Source organism: Dermochelys coriacea, chromosome 1 (genome assembly GCF_009764565.3).
Source record: "Dermochelys coriacea isolate rDerCor1 chromosome 1, rDerCor1.pri.v4, whole genome shotgun sequence".
Lineage (NCBI taxonomy): Eukaryota > Metazoa > Chordata > Testudines > Dermochelyidae > Dermochelys > Dermochelys coriacea.
Window position 1 is genome coordinate 19,044,793 of NC_050068.2, and position 25,999 is coordinate 19,070,791.

At 42.9% G+C, this 25,999-nt stretch overlaps 1 protein-coding gene across 6 annotated transcripts in view; it reads right to left on the bottom strand.

Annotated features, from left to right (window-relative positions):
* Positions 1-25,999, bottom strand: part of RAB30 (RAB30, member RAS oncogene family) — an 85,057-nt gene that overhangs the window by 32,632 nt on the left and 26,426 nt on the right. Inside the window, exon 1 of one of the 6 annotated variants that reach the window (XM_038387420.2) lies at positions 2,771-2,781. The exons of the other annotated variants lie outside the window; for them this stretch is intronic. The gene's annotated coding sequence lies outside the window, so the exon portion shown is untranslated. Of the gene's footprint in view, positions 1-2,770; positions 2,782-25,999 lie in introns of those variants that run through there. 6 annotated transcript variants of the gene reach the window in all.

Genomic DNA, 25,999 nt, shown 5'->3' on the forward strand with positions numbered 1-25,999 from the left:
ATCATTGTCAGAGGGAGAAACTTTATTTCTTCCCAGAGAAGCATATTATGGACCTTAGGGTTATCTACAGATAGCCAGAGCCATGAAGCTGGGAGCAGAGGTACCACTTCGGCCATGATCCAACCACTTTTGGCCCTAGCCAGACATGAGTGGCACTACGACCCCATGTACCAAGTCGCAATGCCACTCACTGAAATTTGGAGAGTGTGTGTGTAAGGGGCTCATGGATCAAGGGGGTCAGGCTGCTGGTTGGGGGTAGGGGAATGCCTGGGGGGGGGGAAAAAAGAGGACGGGGGAAATCTATGGGCCTCCGAGCTTTAAGTCCCAGTGCATGCATCTCTTTCCCACACCCTCCATGCACCCTCTCCAAACCAGATCCTCCACTTCCCAAAGAAATATCAAAGGAGGCACCCCAGCACAATGGGGCCACAGGCAGCTCTATTGTCTCTGAAATGTATTAGTGGGATAGCATGGTGTGCTTTCCCCCCAGACTGCTCCCTTCTGACAGAGACCTACTGCTCACCTCCTGTGGGAAGTTTTGTGCTTGGTACTGTTGCCAGGAACCTCAATGGGACTTATTCATGAGAGTAAAGTCAGCAGAATCCCCCCCCCCCCCATAGTCTGCATGAGGCACAGCAGAGTTTGTGGATGATTAAGATATTTTTCTGGGTTAGTATTTTGTTCGGTATGTGCCATGGGCAAAGAATTTATCTGCAGTATTTAAGTGCCCTGGGATTTATTCCCCAGGGGATTTAATTTCCAGTTTTATTTAGTTTCTTTCCAAGTGAGTTTTATTCTCCCTGAATCTGATTCACTTCACATATTAGTTCTCCCAAGCTGAGTCTGGTTTCCCACTCTAGTATTTTTCCATTGTGCTTCCTACAGCCTGGATAGTTTCTTTTATCTGCTCTTTGCACTGCTCTTCCATGTGTCTGTTTGGATGCGGACAGAAGATTCCTCCTCATCTTTGACATCCTGACAACTGAACATACAATGTGCAGTCACTCAGGATAACAGAACAAGCAGCGTAAGTTCAGGGTAATGATTCAAAAAAGCCAGCTGGGAAATGTTAATTGCTTTGGGCAATTGAGTTCTTGTTTTAAAAGGAGTGACGTTGCAAGCATGACATGCCCTCACACTCATGTATTTGCCCCATGGGCTTTTCACATTATCTTCCTATCCTAGAGTTTTATGGGTAACACCAATTTTTGATCTTTGTAGTACCTGAGCACCTCCCATGCAAAACAGATAGGCAAGGGTAGGGTCCCGAATAGACATCATGGAGCCTCTGGCTCTTCTCCCTCTCTGAGGTATAGCAACTCTGCTTGGGGCAGGGTTTATATCTGAGGCCAAATTCAGACCTGGTGTAAGCATGTACACTAGCAATGATTTGCACCCATTACTCTTCCCAAGGAAACCTCAAGAGAATACCAAGGTTCAAAGGCCAGGCATTTCTCAGATCAGCCAGAAGAGGAGTTACCCTAAGCTACTCTTTTACACACTCTGGAGATCAGGAAATAAGCTTTTCCCTGGGAAGCAAGACAAAAAGTGTCCTCAGTAACAATGAACTGTGTTCTCAGAGCTTTAAGACAAGACAAGACAATAAAATAGGTCTCTGTCCTAAAGAACTTCAACAGCAAAATTCCCATGGGCCTCAAATCAAAAATGTGTAATATTTCAACTGCTAGAGATTTGGGTCCCAAAAACTAAGCCCTGATCCTGCAGAGGGATCTGCCAACATAGAGAATAATTAAAAGCCATAGGATTCAACCTAGGCTCAAGAATCAACATGCATAGATCACTCTGCTGGATCGGGGTGCCATAGACAACATAATAACAAGAACTACAGATCCATCTCCAGGATGGGTAAAGGAATTGCATGAGACAGTGCACAAATTCACTGGAAAACAAAAGGAAGGGAATACTGAGCTTTTGTGACGTTACTGACATGAACTGTGACTGTATAGATCATTGTTGCAATCAAGGTCCCATAGTTGCACCAAATCTTGTACAATGGAGGTCAAGTGAGGTGTCTATGAAAAGGTTGTAATTCGCTGGTTAAGATTATGCTGTCTGTATGCATGTATCATTTTTGTATTTGAATTTATAAATATTGGCTATGTACTTGTATCTCAACGTGCTTGACTTTAAGTAGCATTAATAAAGCATTTGGTCAGCTTCTTGAGAAAGGATTTTTCAGATTAAGTGCCCAATCAAGATTCACTTAACTGACAATGGACTGTGGGAGACTCCAATCCACATCTGAGGAGCCTTCCTGGGAAGCCTTCCTGGTTCAAGGTAGCATGTGCGCAATGGCTGCTCTACCTGCAAACTGAGTCATGCATGGACATGTGACTTGCCCATGTGACTCCAAATTCCATCTTGCTCCTGTGATTTTCCACAGTAAGAACAATGGGGATCTTCCACATGGGAGAAACTATATGCCCCTGGGGAACGTCTCCATTTTGTCTTCAATCTTGCTTCTGACCTCTGGAGGAATTGTGCTTGAAACTGAAGCTCTGAACAAAGGACTGAGCAACTCATCCAAGCTGGGATGTTTATACTCTAGAGACTTGATTGGTTTAAATCAGTAGTAATCCCACCAAGCCTGAAACAAGCCTGAACTAAGAACTTTGCAATTCTTGTATGTATTTGATTCTATTTAACCAATTTTAACTCGTCTATATTTCTCTTTTTATTAATAAACTTTTAGATTCTAAAGGATTAGTAATAGTGTAATTTGTGGGTAAGATCTGACTTGTATATTGACCTGGATTTGGGGCTTAGTCCTTTGGGATCAGGAGAACCTTTTTTCTTTTACTGGGGTATTGGTTTTCATAACCATTCATCCCCATAAGGAGTGGTGCTGGTGGTGACACTGGGAAACTGGAGTGTCTGAGGGAATTGCTTGTAATGACTTCTGGTTAGCCAGTGGGGTAAAACCGCAGTCCTCTCTGTTTCACTACTAGGACACACCAAACCAGTCAAAGACTGCCCTGCTCTAAGCAATTTGTCCTGAATTGATACTCTCAGTAATATCCTGCCAAAGGCTGCTTTGTCACAGCTTTGAGGAAGGCTGTTCCTTGTGGGCCCAACCAATCATATTAGCTGTTTTATTTTATTTAGTACCTTATTGTAACATTGGCTTTTAGATGCTCATAGAATCATAGAATATCAGGGTTGAAAGGGACCTCAGGAGATCATCTAGTCCAACCCCCTGTTCAAAGTAGGCACAATCCCCAATTTTTGCCCCAGATCCCTAAATGGCCCCCTCAAGGATTGAACTCACAACCCTGGGTTTAGCAGGCCAATGTTCAAACCATTGAGCTATCCCTCCCCCCTTGACGATTAGGTGCTGGAGTGGAGTAGATGGCACAGCTGTAGCACAGAACTGAAATTGTGGAAAAGCAGCATCACTTGCCCCATAACCTCAGCCGTGCAGAACACAATGCCATCCACAACCTCAGAAACAACTCTGACATCATAATCAAAAAGGCTGACAAAGGAGGTGCTGTCGTCATCATGAATAGGTCGGAGTATGAACAAGAGGCTACTAGGCAGCTCTCCAACACCACTTTCTACAAGCCATTACCCTCTGATCCCACTGAGAGTTACCAAAAGAAACTACAGCATTTGCTCAAGAAACTCCCTGAAAAAGCACAAGAACAAATCCGCACAGACACATCCCTAGAACCCCGACCTGGGGTATTCTGTCTGCTACCCAAGATCCATAAACCTGGAAACCCTGGACGCCCCGTCATCTCAGGCATTGGCACCCTGACAGCAGGATTGTGTGGCTATGTAGACTCCCTCCTCAGACCCTACGTTACCAGCACTCCCAGCTATCTTTGAAACACCACTGACTTCCTGAGGAAACCACAATCCATCGGTGATCTTCCTAAAAACACCATCCTGGCCACTATGGATGTAGAAGCCCTCTACACCAACATTTCACACAAAGATGGACTACAAGCTGTCAGGAACAGTATCCCCGATAATGTCACGGCTAACCTGGTGGCTGAACTTTGTGACTTTGTCCTCACCCATAACTATTTCACATTTGGGGACAATGGATACCTTCAAATCAGCGGCACTGCGATGGGTACCCGCATGGCCCCATAGTATGCCAACATTTTTATGGCTGACTTAGAACAACGCTTCCTCAGCTCTCGTCTCCTAATGCCCCTACTCTACTTGCGCTACATTGATGACATCTTCATCATCTGGACCCATGGAAAAGAAGCCCTTGAGGAATTCCACCAGGATTTCAACAATTTCCATCCCACCATCAACCTCAGCCTGGACCAGTCCACACAAGAGATCCACTTCCTGGACACTACGGTGCTAATAAATAATGGTCACATAAACACCACCCTATATCGGAAACCTACTGACCGCTATTCCTACCTACATGCCTCTAGCTTTCACCCAGATCATACCACACGATCCATTGTCTACAGCCAAGCTCTACGATATAACCGCATTTGCTCCAACCCCTCAGACAGAGACAAACACCTACAAGATCTCTATCATGCATTCCTACAACTACAATACCCACCTGCTGAAGTGAAAAAACAGATTGACAGAGCCAGAAGAGTACCCAGAAGTCACCCACTACAGGACAGGTCCAACAAAGAAAATAACAGAACGCCACTAGCCATCACCTTCAACCCCCAACTAAAACCTCTCCAACGCATCATCAAGGATCTACAACCTATCCTGAAGGACGACCCATCACTCTCACAGATTTTGGGAGACAGACCAGTCCTTGCTTACAGACAGCCCCCCAATCTGAAGCAAATACTCACCAGCAACCACACACCACACAACAGAACCACTAACCCAGGAACCTATCCTTGCAACAAAGCCCGTTGCCAACTCTGTCCACATATCTATTCAGGGGACACCATCATAGGGCCTAATCACATCAGCCACACTATCAGAGGCTCGTTCACCTGCACATCTACCAATGTGATATATGCCATCATGTGCCAGCAATGCCCCTCTGCCATGTACGTTGGTCAAACTGGACAGTCTCTATGTAAAAGAATAAATGGACACAAATCAGATGGCAAGAATTATAACATTCAAAAAACAGTTGGAGAACACTTCAATCTCTCCGGTCACTCGATTACAGACCTGAGGGTGGCTATCCTTCAACAAAAAAACTTCAAAAACAGACTCCAGCGAGAGACTGCTAAACTGGAATTAATTTGCAAAGTGGATACAATTAACTTAGGCTTGAATAGAGACTGGGAATGGATGAGTCATTACACAAAGTAAAACTATTTCCCCATGTCATTTCCCCCCCCACCCCACCCAACACTGTTCCTCAGACTTTCTTGTTAACTGCTGGAAATGGCCTACCTTGCTCGTCACCATGAAAGGTTTTCCTCCTTCCCCTCCCCCTTGCTGCTGGTGATGGCTTATCTTAAGAGATCACTCTCCTTACAGTGTGTATGATAAAACCTATTGTTTCATGTTCTCTGTGTGTGTATATCAGTCTCCCCTCTGTATTTTCCACCAAATGCATCGGATGAAGTGAGCTACTACGAAAGCTTATGCTCAAATAAATTTGTTAGTCTCTAAGGTGCCACAAGTACTCCTTTTCTTTTTGCGAATACAGACTAACATGGCTGCTACTCTGAAACCAGCACAGAGATAGTGAATTATGAAGGGAGATCTGAAAGAGGGTGGTGATGGTGCACAGCCTACAAGAGGAGGGAGGCATTGCCAGGCAAAGGACAGGAAAAAGATAAATATCACTCTTCAGAGTCCGTTAAATGGTATTAAGAGATCCTATTGACAGAAGTGTCATGGGTAAGTAATTTTATTAAACATCCCCCACCACTGACAAAGGGCTGAACAATACAGCACAGCTAAACAGATAGACAATATAAATTAAAAGGTTATAGACACACATTTACATTATATCTGTCCAATATTAGAATCATAGAACCATAGGATCAAAAGGGACTTCAAGGGTTTATAATAATACACTGCAGACTATGTGTATTGACTACAGAAAACCTCACTAATTGGGAAGACAAAATTTGGCCTTCTAGTTGGAACACAATTACAATCTAGTCACAGAATGTTTAAGTATCTATATCAAAAAACAACAGCAATCACTCCTACATGGAACCCAGTTTCGACAGGACTATGCATGTGAACAAAAAGTTTAGTGCGTGCCAAAGTGTTTGCCATATCAGCATCCATTTCTCTGCATGTCAATGCACACCCTCCTCTTGATACACACACATTTTTCTTCTATTATAGCAGTCAAATGCTGTGCTGGCAGTTCCATTAGAACCCCCACTACATTTAGGAAGATGTAATTCAATCAATACTAGTTCCAGGCAGCAACTTGGTGTCTCAAATCTCAGCTCTGGAGCACAGATGTTTTGCTTTACAACTTATTAAACCAAACATGTTTAGACATTTTTAAGGAGAACTGCCAACTTTTTCAAAACCCTATATATAAAAAAAAATTATAAAAGCAATACAGTGAGGGATGGAGGGGAAGAATCTAACTTCTACATGAAAATTTTTCTCCATTATTATAACAAATAAAACCTAATATCATTATAAGAAAGATTAGAACAAACAACATTTTCTTGTTTCCCTGCCCCAGTTTCTTTAACGTATGTATTTGATAGCACTTGTATATAGTAAGTTTCATTGTCTTCCCTGTAGAGTCAGTCAGGTTTCCCTGCTAGATGACCGACTCTAATGGGATCAAAAAATTATTAAGGAGGACTTAAGGGACAGGGATGGTACCTGAAAACTACTTTTAAACTTATTTACTAATTAAAGAAATTTCAAATAAAAAAGTATCCCTTTAATTTAAGGGAGACAGTAGTTTGGGTTATTTTGATCAGATCAGTATCACCCTGCCTCATTCTGAACTCAAGATATCAGGCAAGAGGCAAATAGTGACTCTTCACAACAGTTAGGAGTCAAAACTCAGATGAGGGCCTCTAATCTTCCTGCTACTGCAAGATAGTTCCTTGGGTCTTTTTGTCCAGTCTAGCATTTGATAACTCAAGTGATGGAGCTTCTATCTTTTCCCAAGGGAGATTATAGTCTATAACAGAACCGGAGAGTGAAACTGACGAAGAGAAAATGTAAAACCTGACCAGCCTAAGAGTGAAATAAAAAAAGTATATGAAGAATAAATTAGACTTTTAAAATTATCTATTAGATCAGCTATGGTGCATCTGTTAACTATCCTTGTTATATATAAAGTGAAAATACTATTAGATAGTACAGAGGGAATAAAATTCAGCATAACAAGGCATGTGAGGTTTTTAGCACCTAGGGCTGTCTCAGGTGCCTTGATATTGTCCTTTACTGTAGCAGTGAGGAAAAACAAAAAAAGAAAAAAAAGTTAGATGTTATCTACATTCTTCTAAATCCAGAATAGGTGTGTTTGTGAAAAAGATGAATTTTCCAAAATTCTAGTCTGTAACATGGAGCATTTCAATAGAGTGCAACGTTTGTACTGAAAAGGGATTTTACAAAGAAGAATGTAGAACATGCCCCATAACTTCACCCCTATTCCCCTTCCCCCCAAAACAACCCCAAACATCTAAGGATCTTGAACACAGAATCACCACAGCCAACACTCTGACTGCTTCACCACAACAAGCCAGCATTTCTCTTTGAGGCAAAGATAGGCTTTTCATTATGTATATAGTATGACAGGCTTTTCATTATGTGCCTACATTTATACTGTGATTTATTTTTATATTTTACAAATATATAAAATAAAATGCATTTATTTATATTTATGGAAGACAGCGTGGTGTCTATAGGGGATAGAGTACTGGAGAAGGACTCGGGAGACCTCGCTTCCCTTCCTAGCTCTGCCACTGACCTGCTGAGTGACCAGGGGTAAGTCACTTCCTCTCTCTATGCTTCAGTTAACCCCATTTTACAGATGGGGGTGATTCTAACCTCCCCCATAAAGCATTTTGAGATCTACTGAGGGAAAAGCACTATTACTATTCCTGTTATTACTATTATGCACAGTGCTGTGTGCAATGGGCCCCTAATCCATGACAGAAGCCTCTAGGTTCTAGCATTTATATAATAAGATTCTAGGACTGTCACCTTCTGTGTGTCACTCTGAAGCTTAAAATATCTGTTGAGTCAGTGTGAAGCGATCAAAACAGTTACCAGCATGGTTTAGAGCTCTTTTTGTTTAGAACATCACCAGGTTCAACCATCACTGGAATTTACTGTCTGTTACCATCCAATTTTTACATTCTCAGCCATTTTGACTTTACAAATTACACCTGTGCAACATTACTGGCTTTCATCTGGAGTACAGCATGTATTTATGCCATGCCAAGAGTCCCATTGTGATATCAGAGGTAACTCGACCAATCACCACCCTTAGGCAACAGCTAATTCACATGCAATGATTTCTTTGGTTATATGGGGGAGACTGCACAGATGGTGGGTTACTTGGGCCAACTGCTACAACTGTCTGACAACATGAGCCTTCAGCTACTAGTAATACAAGTAAATTACTATTGTTCAGGGTGGCAGAATGCAAAGTGGTCAGGAGCCAGCACTTCCAGAAGTCTTGAACAGCAATAACCGTCATTTATGTAACCCTACACAGTGTGACTCTGTCCCCCTCTAGTGGCTAAACCATATACAAGGTCATAAGTCTGTAAGGCCTTTGAGTTATCAGAGCTGGCTTTTAGCTCAGGGAGAACAGGCTCATGCTTTTGGATCCAGGGTTCAGTCCCTACTACTGATATGATGCCCCTGGGTAGATTGTCACAAAATGTTATTTGTGAATTTTAGTGAGACTTTTCAGAATACCCAACTCACATACAGTACACAATCAAAAATACAGTCACGAGTCTGTACGCTGTACAGCAATTCTACAGGAATAGCATGCAAAGGGTTAAGAAACCAACCCATATGTCAGATGGACAGACCTTAAAATTGTGGAAAAACTGTGTTGCCGAACGCCAGCCAAAAATGGCTTTTAATCTACTCAAAAGCTGTTCCCTCCTCCCCAAAGGAAAAAAAATATGAGAAAGTTTCAAAAACTACAGCCAAAAACACTAACGAATGGTTTCAGAGTAGCAGCCGTGTTAGTCTGTATTTGCAAAAAGAAAAAGAGTACTTGTGGCACCTTAGAGACTAACACATTTATTTGAGCATAAGCTAACTGGAATGTGTCTTGTGTGGAAAGCCAGCAAAATTTCTTGTGGGCAGCTCTTCAACAAGTAGTAAAACTTCCCTTAAAAAGCTGTAGATTTCTGAATATGGGCTATCATGCTGCCCCATGTAAATGAGCCAGAGAAACTGCCATTGCTTACTACTGTTATCTCCTCAGTCTCTCAATTCCATTCCCCTATTGGTGTTTGGGAACTGTGTCACAGGAGCTACTCAAAGTCCACTGCCTCCAAAATACGCTGGACTGAGACATCCCTTTGTGCTATAGTTCTACTAGGCATGCCGCAAAGGGGATGGAAAAGGATACAGGCATGCCCAGAGATGAACAAAAATCTCTTTCTGCCTGAGGTTCTCGCATCTGGTCTCTTCCAAGATGGATGTTCCTTTTCTGACTACAATCCTCCCTTCAACTCCAGTAGCTGCTGGGGTCTTGCTGGCTGTTTGAGGCAGCAGTCACATCTTTAAAAAACACTCCAGACTCTCTTCCGAGTGAAGGTGGTTTGTTCCTGCGTCGATGAGGACCATCATAGCTGACCATGGCAGACTCTCTTTGGGAGATCTCAGTTAGATAATACACCCAGCTCAGTACAACGGAGTTTTCCAAAGATCAGCAACAGAACCTAGTAGCAGGCACTAACCACAAACATTGGCATAAGGCCAAATTCACCCCACTGAAGAAGAAGCTTGTGTCAATGGACCTTATGTCCTTGAGAAATTTGGCCCACAAGGCAATGGATGCGGAAGGTATCGGTCTTCCAGAGACAGAACATCAGATTCCTAAAGTCCGATGGATAGCATGACCACCATCTTGGTCATGACAACCAGCACTGAGCCAGGGACTTCCAGAACAAACAGCGTCACCCTCTGCAACTGGAGCTAAAGAATTACACTCTGTAGCAGGTATCTGTGGATTGGGCACATAGCGGGACAGACAGACACTGAACAGCGAGTTACACAAACACCAGCCTTGGAGCAGTAGGACAGCCATGGTCTTTGCAGTTAACTTCACTGACCTTTGGTAATTCAGGGGGAGATTTCACCATCACAGCTGCAACTCTCTGACAGCAGTTAAAATACGGCACCACTGTGATCTTTTAGCCATAGACTAAAAACTCAGCATCAGCAAATGGATGGCCAGGTGAAGACCAGCAATCAATCTGCCCTTCTTATATGGGCCGAGAGGTTAAAATTCATGGCTGCAATATTAAGGCGAGATGCCACTGAGCAACAGGAGCAGTGGCAGAAAAACAAAAACAGGTCCTGGCTGACTGCTCATCGGTTTGCTCTCAGGCCTGCTAAACCAAAGAAGTTACTTTTCTATTTCCCCATGGTATTTCTCCCCCCCACCCCCCACTGTTCCTCTGATATTCTTGTTAACTGCTGGAATTAGCCTACCTTGCTTGTCACCATGAAAGGTTTTCCTCCTTCCCCCCCACCCCCGCCGCTGCTGGTGATGGCTTATCTTAAGTGATCACTCTCCTTACATGTGGCACCTTAGAGACTAACAAATTTATTAGAGCATAAGCTTTCGTGAGCTACAGCTCACTTCATCGGATGCTCACGAAAGCTTATGCTCTAATAAATTTGTTAGTCTCTAAGGTGCCACAAGTACTTTTCTTTTTGCGAATACAGACTAACACGGCTGCTACTCTGAAACTCTCCTTACATGGTGTATGATAAACCCATTGTTTCATGTTCTCTGTGTGTGTGTATATATAAATCTCTCCTCTGTTTTTTCTACCAAATGCATCCGATGAAGTGAGCTGTAGCTCACGAAAGCTTATGCTCTAATAAATTTGTTAGTCTCTAAGGTGCCACAAGTACTCCTTTTCTTTTCACAGACTGTAGGTTGGAGCCTGCCTGACAAACATTACTGGCTAGTTTTAGCAATAACAGCAAGGAGCATGGGCGGCGAGTTCTATGGGCCCGTGGTGTCCAGGCACCAGGAATATTCCTGTCCCAGGGGCCCGGCTCCAGCAAAGTTTCCCACTCCCCCCTCCCCCCCACACACTCCCTCCGTGCTTCCCCCGGCCCCACCTGCTGCTCCCGGGCGATTTAAAACAGCCCTAGGGCTCCTGCCGATTTAAAACAGCCCTAGGGCTCCTGCCGTCACCCAGCAGCGCAGTGCTCTTTCCATGTGGCTGCTGGCAAGTCCTCACAGCCCGTGTGAGGGGGTTGTGCCACTGCACGCTGCCCCCGCCCCAAACGCCCCTATGGCCAATGGGAAGCTGCTGGGGTGACGCCTGGAGACAGCAAAGTGAGAAGACCTCCCAGCCTGCCCCAGCTAGGAGCCATTGCCGGAGGGGGTGCCCCAGATAAGCATCGAACCCCCCCAATCCATTTCCAGAGCCTGCACCCACACCCCCTCCGCAAACACACCCTTTGGCCCCCAAACTCCCTCCCAAAGCCTGCACCCCTCACCTCCTCCTCCCCTAACTCCCTCTTGCACTCCCACCCCTCCCCTGCACCTATTTTCTCCCCAAATTCCCTCCCAGAGCCTGCACCCCCACCCCCTGCCCAGAGCCTGCACCCAGCACCCAAACTCATTCCCAGAACCTGCACTCCAGACCCCCTCCCCCACCCAAACTCCCTCCCAGAGCCAGACCTCTCACCCCTTCTGCACCCAAATTCCCTTCCAGCCTGCACCCTACACCCAGCCTGCACCCCAATCTCTTGCCCCAGCCCAGAGCCTGCACCCCAATCCCCTGCCCCAGCCCAGAGCCTGCACTCACCCCTTCTGCCCCAAACTTCCTCCCAGAGCCTGCATCCCCACCCCCTCGTGCAGCCCAATCACCTGAACCCCCTCCCCCACCCAAACTCCCTCCCAGAGCCTTAGGCTGGTGTGCGGTTTCTGGGTGTTCTGGGCACCACCAAAATTTCTACAAACCTGCCGCCCCTGGAAAGGAGGAGAACAAACAGGCAAGGTAAAAGGAGGCATCCCTGTCTTAAAACACCTTTCTGGACATTGTAACTGATTCTTCCAGACAACATCTTATCTCCTTATTTGATCTTGATAACAACAAGAGTGTCTAGACAGCTGCAGCTCCTGAAGAGTAGCCAGAAAACCTTTTATTGATTGACACCAAATGCAGCCTGATTTCCTGCATCTTTAATTCTCCAAAGAGAAATAGACATTGTCTTTAACAGAGTTCCTAGGTTGTCCTATTGGAGGATTACATGCATTTGTGTTAGTTTTCTTCCAGTAATAAAAATCAAAGTCGAAACTGCAAAAGCCAAGACGCTACAGCTGTAAGAACCATAGGTGCATTGTACAATAAAAAAGCTATTTTATTTTGAAATGTTCAGTCTGATTATGTGATTGGCTTCAATGAGAACAGAACTGGACCCCTTAATTAGCAGCACTCACATACATTTTATAATATAGCCTGAAGTGCAGCAATGACTCCTTCCCAAGACAAGCCCTCTGGGAAATTCTCTCTCTGGATCAGCACAGGGTTCCACTAGCACAGGTGTCAATGCAAGTGCATCCTGACACAAGAAACACCGAGAATCACTTGCTCTTGCATTTGCATGTACAGAAGAAACATCTGGTGGGTACAACAGGAACTGGAAATAAGGACACAAGTCCTGCCAGTGACTCACTTCATAACCTTGGGAAAGTCCTTTAACTGCTCTGCACTTTGATAATCCATCCATGAAAGGGGGAACAACAATGGTTTTACAGCTTGGTAAATGATAAGGATGTTTGTAGAGTTCTCAGATTCCTAGATGTCAGACACTATGAAGATGCAAAGTATTTAATATTTCATCTGCATGGTCCAAGGTTACTACAGTGGACAGAGAACAACAGTGACTAGTTCAAGATGTACTTCTCTTTTAAAAATCGGTCAAACTTGTTTCTATATTTTGTTTGTATCTGCTTTTACAGTTTGTACAAGAAGGAAAAAAACAAGCTTCATGTATGCTGTTACCAGTTAAATACTAAAATTCAGGTGTGCATACAACGTGCCGTGTCGAGGCAGTAATGGTAGGGAAATCACTGCCTTATTCTCTTGTGTGAGGAAACAGAGATACAAGGCTATGTTTCAACACAAGAGCCTCCCTCAATGCAACTATAGGAAATTAGCCAACCATAATTATAGGCCATGTCCTTGCAATTGGGATAGGAGGGATGGCAATTTATAGCACATAATTCATTCATCCTGTAAAAAGGAATCATAGAATATCAGGGTTGGAAGGGACCTCATCTAGTCCAACCCCCTGCTCAAAGCAGGACCAATCCCCAACTAAATCATCCCAGTCAGGGCTTTGTTCAACCTCTGTTCTATATTTAGGTATTTTTCAGAGCTAGGTTTCTCTCTCAGGGATGAGAGCTCTCCTGCATCACTCTGGGTTCGGAGAAGAATACAACTGACAATGCAAAGTGCTTCCAAGATGAGAAAAGCTACTGAAATTCTAATTCAGCCTCATAACCCCCCTGTAAGGGGAGGCGGCATTTAAATTCCTGCATTTAGAAATTGAAGCAGAGGCAAATGGAGTAACTGAATGATACTTGGTTGAATGATAATTTGATCACTTTATTGTTAACTTATCCTCTCTTTTCTGCAGCCCTATGTGTGTCTGTATCATTCACCTGTTGTGTTTTCTTATAACCTAGTCTACAAGCTTCTTTGGAGAAAGGACTGTTTTACTGAGTATCTAGCACAACAGGTCTCTGATCCTTCATTAGCCCCCTCCCCCCCCCCGACCCCACCTCCCCACACACTTACTGAAATACAAATAATAAATTAAACTTAACAAATAATAGGTACTAGCACCCCAACCCATATCATCATCATCAGAGGCAAGGAGATTAACTAAACTGGCCAAGGTCACAGAGCATCATTGTAACAGATGGGGTTTGAACTCAAGTTCCAAGAACAGTGCTGTGTTCAGACTCACATTCTGTTGACCAGATGCAAGGCTGCATCATAGGCATCCATCAAGCACTGAACTCCTTTTACGTAACATATCAAGGCTGCTCAATAATGGCAAAGAAGGGTTATTATGAAGAGATGGGTGCTAATCATTACATTCCTCTGGAAGTGGAGCAGCATATCCATCCCCTGCCCACCTTTGCAGCATCTGGGCCATGTCTATGCTGGGGAAAAGTGTCATGCTACCAACGTGTTAACCAAACACACTTAACTAATGCGATGTTAAACACAATTTTGCCTTTTGGATAAATGGGGACAGTTGTATTTAAAAACATTAGCAGGCCATGGTTAACCTTAACGATTTTAAGCAGAAATCATTGTGTTTAAATGTCCCTGCCTACACGAAGGGTAAAACTGTGTTTAACATCACACTAGTTAAAATATCCTTAGTCAAGTCTGCTAGCATAATGTTTTTCAAGAGATGAGAGGAATTTACAGCTGGGACTTGCAGACCACACTGCGTACTGGAATCTGTTGTCAGTGATGAAAAGGAGAGCAGCCTCATGCTGTGCCACAAAACGGCCTATTGACCTCTGTTAGACTATTCTTGACCAACACACTAAATGGTCAGATTAGTTCTCGGAATTTAGAGAGAGAGAGAAATAATACATTCAAATAACTGGTTGGTGCATGTGTACCATTCTCCTCTACTGGTTGCAATATGAACTTTTGGGTGTCGTCGGCCTTTTACTGCTAATAGCAACGGGCATTCTCCATTAACTCAAGTGGGAAGGGCCTGTGTTTTAGAGCAGGAGGATCTGAGTTCTGTCTGTGCTGTCCCCAGGGCATTTCAAATAGCTATTTTGTGGAGCAAGAACTATGAAGTCTTCAGTAACCATAAAAAGGTCTTCTTCCCCCCCACTACTCTATAGTTAGGGTGAGTCACTATATGGCACTGTTACAGTTTCCAAGATCTTTTTCTTAGTGTTTTAGCACCGTTCAGTCTTTGAAAAAAAAAAAAAAAAAGTATGCACTGTTAGTTTTGTGATGCGCGTTTTCAAAGGGTAGAGCTGTTGCAAGCAAGTTTGATCACTGCCTTATTCTAACTAATTACTCCTCGGGAACCAGGCACTGGTATTTGGCTGAAATCCTTGAAAGAGGGGATTACCTGGGTGCTGTTTGTGACCACTTCGGTTCAAGGACTAATAAAACTCGTATTTACACACCAAGATAATATCCAAACTGCTCACCACTGATTTCTCCTTCAACAAGAAGCAGATTTTCTTCTACTTCTAAAATCTGCTACTAGCAGAGAGGAGACTGTATTTTATATTTAAAAGGAAAGCCTTTTATTGGCAATAAGCCAGCATTTCTTATAGAAATTGAGTTGCCAGTGAATATTTGAGTAGCCACTTTTTTCAAAGCAGTATCTATGCACATATTTAGCCAGAGAATTACAGCACATGCTGTAGAGTCTTCCAAAAAAACAAATTAAAATGAGAAAGTAACTGAATGATACCCAATAGACTGGGTGCAATGCAAACTGAAGAACTAGGAAATTAAACGTTGAAGCAGAGTCTTTATCCATAAATCATATTGTATCCATATATGTTAATTTTACAAACAGTGTAAATTATGGAGGTTGAGAGAAGATTCTGCTTTCAGTTATACCAGTGTAAATCCAGAGTGACTTCACTGTCTTCAGTGGGAGTAAATCCAGAGCAGGATTTGAGCCAGAGTCATACCTGACTTTGCGTTTTCTGATTTACACTACTGTGTCCCAGAATTTTATATTTAATACTTCTGTTATAGTTATTACATATCACAATTACTGTTGGATGAGATATCTAACTGTGCTAATTATAAAAGATGCTAGGGCTCATTTCACAACAGCAAAAGGATGTTAACCCAACCTCCTCATGTTCTAGTCAAATTTCAGCTCAGGTAATTATATTTGTGTTATTTTAAATCCCCCCTTATAATTTCGCTTTGCTATGGTACTTCTTCACTGTCCTAACCCACTGTGCTGTTACTCATGTAGGGCTGCTGTGTGCTGTGAAACAGCTGTCACACTTCAGCTCAGAGATGGCTGCATTTCAGCATCTCTTATGGGTCAAAGTCTGGTTGCCTTTGCACACATCAGAAAATTTGAGGGCAAAGAGGGAGCACAGGGTGGAAGCTTTCCACTCTGGTCCAACTCGCTGCAGATATCTTACTCTATAGACTCTCATAAGAGGAGTAGAGGAAAGATGTTCCAGGGTAGGGCCTGTGGGGCAGCAATCATTTTTATTATTTAGGACTTGTGCTGCAGTAGCACTCACAGGCCCCAATCAGGGATCGAGGCCCCCCTACACTAGGCACTGTATGTGTGCGTGTGCACACACACATACTCCTCGTAAGGATAATCTCTACCCCAGAGGCTGTACAACCCAAGTAAGTCGCATCTTCACGTTTGCGCATTTATACTCTTAGCTCAGCTATTATGCATTTCCATACACAGAGATTATTTACACTCCTGGTAGGATTAATTTATACATAGAAATCTACTGATGGGCGTTGCTGGCAGGAACACAGGGGCACAATAACTCTGCTTTCATGGCACTGAAATTCACCCATGTTGGTGTGGTCCTCACAATGTGCCAATATTTGGCCTTATGAACTAGGGCTGAGGCTTTCTAAGCCATCCAATTTGGAAGCCCAATTCTCATTAGATAGGAGACGGAACTGGGTGTCCAAATACCCATTATGCATATTGAGGTTTTAGGTATTTTCCTGGATGAAGAGCATTACATAAATAGAACATCACAGCCTCATTTATACAGACTTTTCCCTTTACTAATTCTACATTCTTTAGAGTAGCCTACACCAGATTGGGAAACATTTCTAAGCATTTATAGAGCTGCCTGGCTAAAATTAAATGGTTCCATCTTGTTTACTTAAAGCAAACATTACCCAATTAATTCCTCTCCCTGAGCACAAACACTGATGTCAGCATGAGGGTACACAACTCTGGGAACTGTTACAGTTCAGCTATGGAGCTAGAGAGGGAGCTCAAACACAGCTTTACAGGTGGAAGTTGGTGTGTCAGCACCATACCGGTGGCCATTTATTTTTATGCCTTAATAACCGAGAAGTGTTGGGTTTTGTCTTTGTTTTAAGATTATAGCAATTTTTAAGAGGCAGGATTAATACTGGTGCTATACACAGGCTGACAGTATCAATGCTTCTTCTTCCCTTTCAGCTAAGATTGAAAGCTTGAGCCTTTTCTTACTGAAGTCAATGGGAGCTCTACCATTGATTTCAATGGGAGCAGGCCCTGCCAAGAGTACTATCTGTTAATTGAAAAGGAGTACTTGTGGCACCTTAGAGACTAAAATTTATTTGAGCATAAGCTTTCGTGATCTGTAAAGTGAAATGAGCTGTAGCTCACGAAAGCTTATGCTCAAATAAATTTGTTAGTCTCTAAGGTGCCACAAGTACTCCTTTTCTTTTTGCGAATACTGTCTAACACGGCTGCTACTCTGAAACTCAGACCTCAGTAGTCCAGGGGCCAAATTAGAGATCAATATTACCCAAAAGAGCCATAGCAGTGTGAATTCATTGTTCCATTTACTATTTATATATTCTCACAGCAAAATGACTGTGCAAGTATTCTACAATTGGTTAATAATATAGTAAAAGCATCCCGATTGGTTAATAATTAAATGGCATGGTGTTTTAATATCATGTGCTGCAAAGAGCTGCAGGGGAGACATTGAAGAGCCACTTGCAGCTCCCAAACCTCAGTCTGAGTATCACTGCTGTATGGGGTGGGGGGAAACCATGAACTAAAAGACTATTGCCTCCCATGCTGGAGTCATTATGACTCTGATTGTTAAACAATATTAATGTGATTCATTGTTATTACCATCTATTATTTGTATTGGGACAGAACTCTATTGTGCTAGGCTCTGTGCCAAGTTGTTATTTCAGTGTGATACTTTTTTGTTGTTGTTGTTCTATGGTTATTAGCTAAGATCACTTTCTTAAAAGGGATCATGAAAATATTAGCACTACCAAGTTTTCTATGGCTCCCTACAAAATACCATGTAGATACGACAGGGATATAATTCATGAGAGAGGGATGAAAAAACCACTGAGGTTTCCTAACTCAATCAGCAATATGAATTTTTAAAATAAAAGAATAAATCATATGAAGGACAAAGCAACTACATAGTTCTGCAGTTTCTTTGGTTGTCATGGTAAATGAAAATCCCTCGCTCTCAAATGTGTATGTTCGAGAGAGAGAGAGACAGAACAAAATACCTCTTTTCATGGACTAGAGAGGAACATTTCCTAATAACGGCTGGTGAAACCACCAGATAGTTTACAAAAAACCTGGCACCTTCCATATGAAAATGTTCATATTCTCTCTGTTTGACTTAATGATGTCTATTTGAAAGTCAAGGAATACAGGCTATTCAGCGTGAGCAGACATTCATGCAGTGGTAATGGAAATCACGTGCAACCTCTTGCCTGCCAAAGAAAGACTGTGCTGAATTAATCAGACGGATCTATGCTACATTAGGGCTATATCACTGGATGACCAAAGGAGCTGATGAGAAGGTACCACCAAGAGAGATGGTGATGTATAAGTGTTATTTCCCATTCCAATATATTGCATGAATCACTAATACACCCACATGAAGTCAGTGTATTAATGCAGTGTTCCCCATCTGTTCCTGGCACCTGTCTGGGGCCTCTGGTTTTTTGGGGGAGGAGGGGGAGTTATTAATTTCATTTTTCAGGGTTTATTTTTAGTAATTTGAGTTTTATAGAGATTTCCAGAAATTGGGGATTTTCAGAGCTCTCTCCTTGTATATACTGTAATGAGTAATTTAGAATACATACAATATGCACTACTGTAATGAGTAAATTATTTGTAATGTTCTCTAGTGCACTTTAACATAGTACTGCTTCAAACAGGGCTGTGTTAAAGAGCGCTAGGGAACCTTTAGTGCACAACAGGGTCTACATGGACCAGTTAATGTGCAACATATTAGCACACTTTAGAAATCACATTCCCATAGTCCACATTACTGCTCCGTGTAGACAAGCTCTTAGACACAAATAATCAATTCCGATGTTTGTTGGATAGATACAGATTTCTCTCTCTTATTAAAACACACCCAAATCAGTATTTATCGCTTAAAAACAAAAGTCAGAAGCCCTACACATACCCTGCAATGGAAGCTACTCAGTGTCCTACCTCCAGACACAGTTACTAGTTTCTATTTCAGTGGTGGGAAACCTGCGGCCCGTCAGGGTAATCCGCTGGTGGGCTGTGAGATAGTTTGTTTACATTGACCATCCACAGGCAAGGCCGCCCACAGCTCCCAGCATGTCCCTGCAGCCCACGCCGCTTCCCGCAGCTCCCATTGGCCGAGAATGGTGAACCGCGGCCACTGGGAGTGGAGGGCGGTCAATGTAAACAAGTTGTCTCTCAGCCCACCGGTGGATTACCCTGATGGGCCACGTGTGGCCTGCAGGCCGCCCATCACTGCTCTATTTTCTCCTCTCCCTCCCTTTCGTCTGTTGTACTTTCTGGTTTTATCTTATTTGTGAATTTCTACTTTTATCTGCTTTGCTCCCCAATCCTCGGATGGCCCCCTCTACTCCCCATAAGTGGGACACTGATCCATTGTTAGTGCCGTGGAGCCAGGCCCACATGATGCTTTTGCAATAGAACGTAAAGCCATGAAAGCAGAGACAAGACGAGAGGCTTTGTTCGTCATTTTGCTGCTGCTGCCTGAGCTCGCAGCCCTGTCCACGCGAGCCATTCCCACTGTTGGCTGCTTTTCCCTTTACTTGCAGCTGCAGGAAGACTTTTCCAGTTGAGGGGTGGGGCAGATGTGGGGACATGCAGCTTTCCCTGCTGCCATTGCTCCTTTACTCTGCCCTGCAACCCTACTTGCACTAGAATGGCAGTGGCAATAGAAAATCGTGTAAGAACGGTAAATATCTGTACATCTTCCCCAGCACAGATCTTCAGATTAGACATTTGAGGTAACTGGGATATAACTTCATCTGCAGGTGTCTAGAGAGCTGATTATTTCCAATGAAATTGCCTGGCCTTTTGTTCCTTGGGTGCAGACTGAATACATGGGAAGTTCAGGGTATTCACAAAAGACAGATTTATGTCAGTGATTGCACCACAAGGACTTAGTCAGCTGTTTTCATTCTCCACCCTGCCCCCTCTGCGAACCTTCTCTCTACTTCTGGGCTTAAATTCAAGGCCTTTTGTCTTGATGGAACAACAAAGCCCTAAAGAATAATGACAGGTTTCAGAGTAGCAGCCGTGTTAGTCTGTATTCGCAAAAAGAAAAGGAGTACTTGTGGCACCTTAGAGACTAAAATTTATTAGAGCATAAGCTTTCGTGAGCTACAGCTCACTTCATCGGATGCATTTGGTGGAAAAAAACAAAACAAAACATTTTTCCACCAAATGCATCCGATGAAGTGAGCTGTAGCTCACGAAAGCTTATGCTCTAATAAATTTGTTAGTCTCTAAGGTGCCACAAATACTCCTTTTCTTTTTTCTAAAGAATAATGTTTATTATATGATGTAGTCTCCAATGCTCCTCCTCCTCTGGATGGTTAACTTTCTCCTTCAGGCAAATTTCCCCATCCCCCTCTTTATTGCACGTGTGAGACCAGCAGAAGTTTCACAACCACACACACGCACAATTAGCTGGAAAGAATCAGTGCTTTAATGAGAAACACAAGTTCCTCCACTTTAAGTGCAGTGACAAGCAACTATGTACAAAACAGCACCATCTTACTTAGCAGATCTGCTCTGTGCATGCATTTAGGATCTTCTCTGTAGACTTGAATAACCAAGGGTAAGCATTTATTGCTATACATTCCTGCTAGTCCTGCAGAGTCCACGTAACTAGAGAAAGCCAGTTGTATTCTATTCCTTCTTGAATACTGTCCACAAAATTGTTTACTAAGTTCCAATCAGGTAGATTTGGTGCTGAAGACAATAGGGTTCCACAGTTAGAACCATCAGCGTAACTGGGCCTGGTGACCCTTTATTACTTGTGATGATGCACAAAAAGGAAAGAGCCCGCCCTGCTAGGCTCTCAGGGCCCAAGCAGTGTTAGCAGGCCTGCTTCTTAGAACCACTGTTTCCCTTGCAAAGTGAGCGCTCACATTAGATCTCGAGTCACTTAGTAATAAATATGAAGCTCTGTGAAAAAAAATTTCTGCACAATCTTTTTTCAGTGTAAAGCCACACTGAATCCTATTCTAGTCCTAGTACATGAGTAGGGCCCTACCAAATTCCTGGCCCATCTTAGTCAATTTCACGGTCATAGGTTTTTCAAAATCATAAATTTCATTTCAGCTATTTAAATCTGAAATGTCACAGTGTTGTAAATGCAGGGGTTCTGACCCAAAAAGAAGCTGGTGGGAGGAGGTTGCAAGTTTATTGTAGGGAGATTGTGGTAGTGCTTCCCTTACTTCTGCTCTGCTGCTGGCAGTGGCACTGCCTTCAGAGTTGGACAGCTGGAAAGTGGCGGCTGATGGCCAGGACCCCAGCTCTGAAGGCAGAGCCGCTGCCAGCAGCAGCGCAGAAGTAAGGAGGACCTGGTATGGTATTGCCACCCTTCTGCGCCGCTGCCTGCAGAACTGGGACTTCGGTCAGCAGCCTCCGCTCTCCAGCCACCAAGATCTGAAGGAAGCGCAGAAGTATGGGTGGCAATACCACAATCCCCCTAAAATAACCTTTGACCTCCCCTGCAATGCATTTTTGGGCAGGACCCCCACGTTGAGAAATGTTGGGCTCCCCTGTCAAATCTGCATAGTATAGGGTAAAAACACACAAAAGACCAGATTTCCCAGGGGGAGACCAGATTTCATGGTCCAGATTTCCATGGCCACGAATTTGGTAGGGCCCTATACATGACCCCCTTCCCATCTGCAACCATTATTGACTTGAGGAGGATCTCAGATAAATTTGGAATCCCTAGACTTCCTGAGACTATAGCTACAAACCTTGACTATGTCAAAACTCGGCCCTTCATCCTAACAGAGATAAAATAGATAACATGCAACTTACCATGAGATCATTTAAAAAACACAAAACACACACCCACCCACAACAAAAACACACAAGGTCCTCCTACCTGCTCTACATGGACATTCAAAATCCTTTGGGAATTTTGGAGGGAGCAAGTAGTCTTTGAACCTTGTTTTCTTGGCCAAAATTTTACCTATTGTTGGGCATCCCATTTACTACATTTCAGTGCTACTTACTCTCTGTATATAGTTCACAAATAAATTTGGGATCCCTTGGGACAAAAGGCTTTATGCACTTGCATGAAATATCCTGAATCTCCAAGTCAAACCTTACATACCCATTCTATTATGCTCTTTTTTTTTCCTACGCAAGATATTTTTTCTTCCTTATAAATAAGGTCTTATAGCATCAGTGTTTTTATATCTACTATAAAGAGGGCATGGGGAAGGAGAGATACAAATGCAGAGTCCTGCCAGATTACTGCAGGGTTCAGAAAACCAGGAGTTACAGCATAAATTCAATTCCAAGCCCATTATGAAAATTTAAAAGCAAAACAAAACAAAAAAAAAAGAGTCTTACCAGCCAAAGCGATTAAAAAATGACTTGTGTACATCTCCCAAGTCCTAGCATTCTTGCAACAAACAGATAAAGTATTAAAACGCATTTTACAGCACATTCCACACTTCAAAAACATTAATTAATTAATTTTCACCACACCAGTGAGATCAAGTAGTAATATTTTCCCCCTTGTACAGATAATGAAACTAAGGCCCAGAGAGCTTTACTGACTCCTCAAATCACATAGTAACTGAGAAATTAGTAATCTTCAAAAGATGATAATCCAAAAGAAACAAACAAAAGATTTAAGGAGCTCAATCATTATAGCTTATCGAAGAGAAGTTTAAGAGGAGACTTGATCACGATCTATAAATCCCTAAGCAAGGGAGAAGATTTCTGATAGTTGAAGAATCTGATATAGCAGACAAATGCATAACAATATATTTATTGTCAAATAAATGTGTTAGTCTCTAAGGTGCCACAAGTACTCCTTTTCTTTTTGCGAATACAGACTAACACGGCTGCTACTCTGAAATATAAAATGGCTAGAACATGAAGCTAGAAAAATTCCAACTAAAAATATTTTCCCCCTTTTTTTTTTCAGCAAGGGTAATTAACCACTAGAAGAGCGGATTCTCTACCAGTCGAAGTCTTTTGAATCAAAACTGCATGTCTTTTCTAGAAGACAACCTCTAGTTCATCCATAAATTATTTTGCTTGTAATTTATTGGATCAAAGTTCTATGGGCAGTGTTATAGCAGAAATCATACTGTTTGCCCACAACAGTCCCTTTCTGGTCTTAAAATCTGTGGAACCAAGTATAAATTCATGCAGAGCTCTCTGCCAGAGTCTGCAGCCAGGAAATTTCCAGGGACTCTGCTGCTGTTCAGAACTTTTACCAGATCCTTGCCAGTTTTCACCGCCGCTACTCAAAATCTGTCAGTTTCACACAGCTGTCACTTGGGAAAGCAACAGAGGCAGGCTGTGAAGATTCACTGGGGGAAGGATCTAAACACAGAGGGCAAGGAAGGCAGCAGAGAGAGAGAGAGGTGGGAGGTCAGGAGACAGAGGGGAGAAGCAGAGACTTGAGAGATGCTGGAAGGATAGAAGGGGTTAGGCTCAGAGGAGGTTGAGGTGGGGGGCTTTGGACACCTGCTAGTCAAAGGCTACAGAAGACCGAGTCCCCATGGAGGGTCCAAGGACAGAAGCTGATAGAAATCCCCGAACCTTCCCTTATCAACAGGGGAGGGTGGGCTTGACTTCTTCCCTATGTGTGGCCCCAGGAGAGTACACCATCCTCCTCCACACAGGTCTTTGGTTAGTACATTTAGTCCTCTGGCGGTGTGGTGTCTGGTGCATTTCACCTACCTGAGTAGATGTATTGTTGGGGGGCGAGGAACTAGATTCTGGGGATGGACAGGGTAGAATGGGGATGGAGAAAGAAATGGCAAGGGAGGAGAAAAATACATTGTGATCTCTGATACAGAGAGAGAAAGAAAAATAAATAAATACAGGCTAGGAAGGGGACAAAACCAAAAGAGATTAATGTTGTTACCTCATTAGAACACTCCATTGACAACGCTGCTATACAGAGTAAACATCACACAACTATTCTATTCCTTTAAATTACTGTACAGGTGATGTGGCAGAACAACTATTTTTCACGCTGGCTAGTAGATTTAATCTAGGGTTACCATATTTTAACATTAAAAAAAAAAAAGGAGGACATTCCATGGGGGTGTGGGGTATTTGCTTGTGCCCCCCCCAGGCCCGCTCCAACTCCACTCCTTCCCCACACCCCATTCCAACCCCTTCCCCAAAGTCCCAACTCCACCCCCTCCCTATCCCATTGGACCCCTTCCCCAAATCCCTACTCCTGGCCTCACCTCCTCCCCCGAGTGTGCCACATTCTCCCTCCTCCCCCCTCCCTTCCAACCGCGCAAAACAGCTGTTTCGCAGCACAAGAGCTGGGAGAAAAAGTGGGCACTCTCTCGAATGATCGACATTCTCTCTCTTTCTTGAATGATTAACTCTTCTTTGGGGAAAAATAATAATGGCAAAATCCCAGATGTTTTTAGATATTTAAAAATTCCTCCCAGACGGCGATCTAAGAACCAAAAAGCTGGACATGTCCAAGAAAATACGGACGTATGGTAACCCTACTTAATCCTCAGGCTAATATGGGTCAGTTATACTCAGACAAATGCTGAAATAGCTTTTAACTGCATCAATAACAAAAAAACAACATATTAACACAAATTGTAAGTACCATACCAAGCACAATGGAGTCATGGTCCATGACCAAGGCTCCTAGACACTCTGATAATACAAATAGCAGCAGCTTCTTAAAACATTCACACACACACACTTCTGAAAGAGTTTTCTACAACTAGCTGTTTTCCCAAAGAAAAACTTCAGAGTGCAACATCCTTATGCATTGTTTATTTTAGTACCATTATTTTATATAAATGAATTCAAAGTAATAGTATTTATCCAAGAAGGGTAGAATGCAATTTTAAACTGCATTCTATAATACTATGCACAATAACTAAAGCAGAATTTTATATAGAAATTTATCACAAGTCATCTTCATGTGATAAAACACAATACTCCTCAATGATTCTGTTTTATCATTTATCCATTGTAAATTCAACCACAATTCCCATTACACTAAACTCAGACAGAGCAACTCCTGGTACTGCGAGGTAAAACGGAAGTTCTAAGTTTATGTGTTGCAAAGTACAGATTGGAGTCCACTCGTAAGTGGAATGACTGGTATAGACAACTCCTATGGAAAAAAAATTGACTTCATTATCAGATAGTTTCACCAAATATAGCTTAAAGTTGCAATGGACCATCCACTATTATAAAATAAATGGAAGAACCAGGAAGTGTCTATTTTGCACACATTTACCATCACACCAGGAAAGATGACTTCATGGTTCAAGAACAAGACACAGACTCAGAAGTCTGGATTCTATTCCAGGCTCTGCCACATATTTCTTGCATGACCTTGGGTAAGTCACTTAACTGGCACAGGCACTTCCTCCTCTGTACAACAGGGACAGCAATATTTACCCACCTCATTGTGATGTTTTGAAGCTAAATCCACTGATGCTTGTAAAGTACTCCGAGTATTATTTTAGGACTAAAATTTGAGGACAAATCTACAAACTCTGATTCACCACCACCCCTTTTCTTGAGGGTGGAAAGCTTGCAAGACTTGTGCAAATTAAATTATTAGGTCACCTCTGAGGGAACATAAATGAATCCAGCCCTAAACAACCCCTTCAAGTGATTG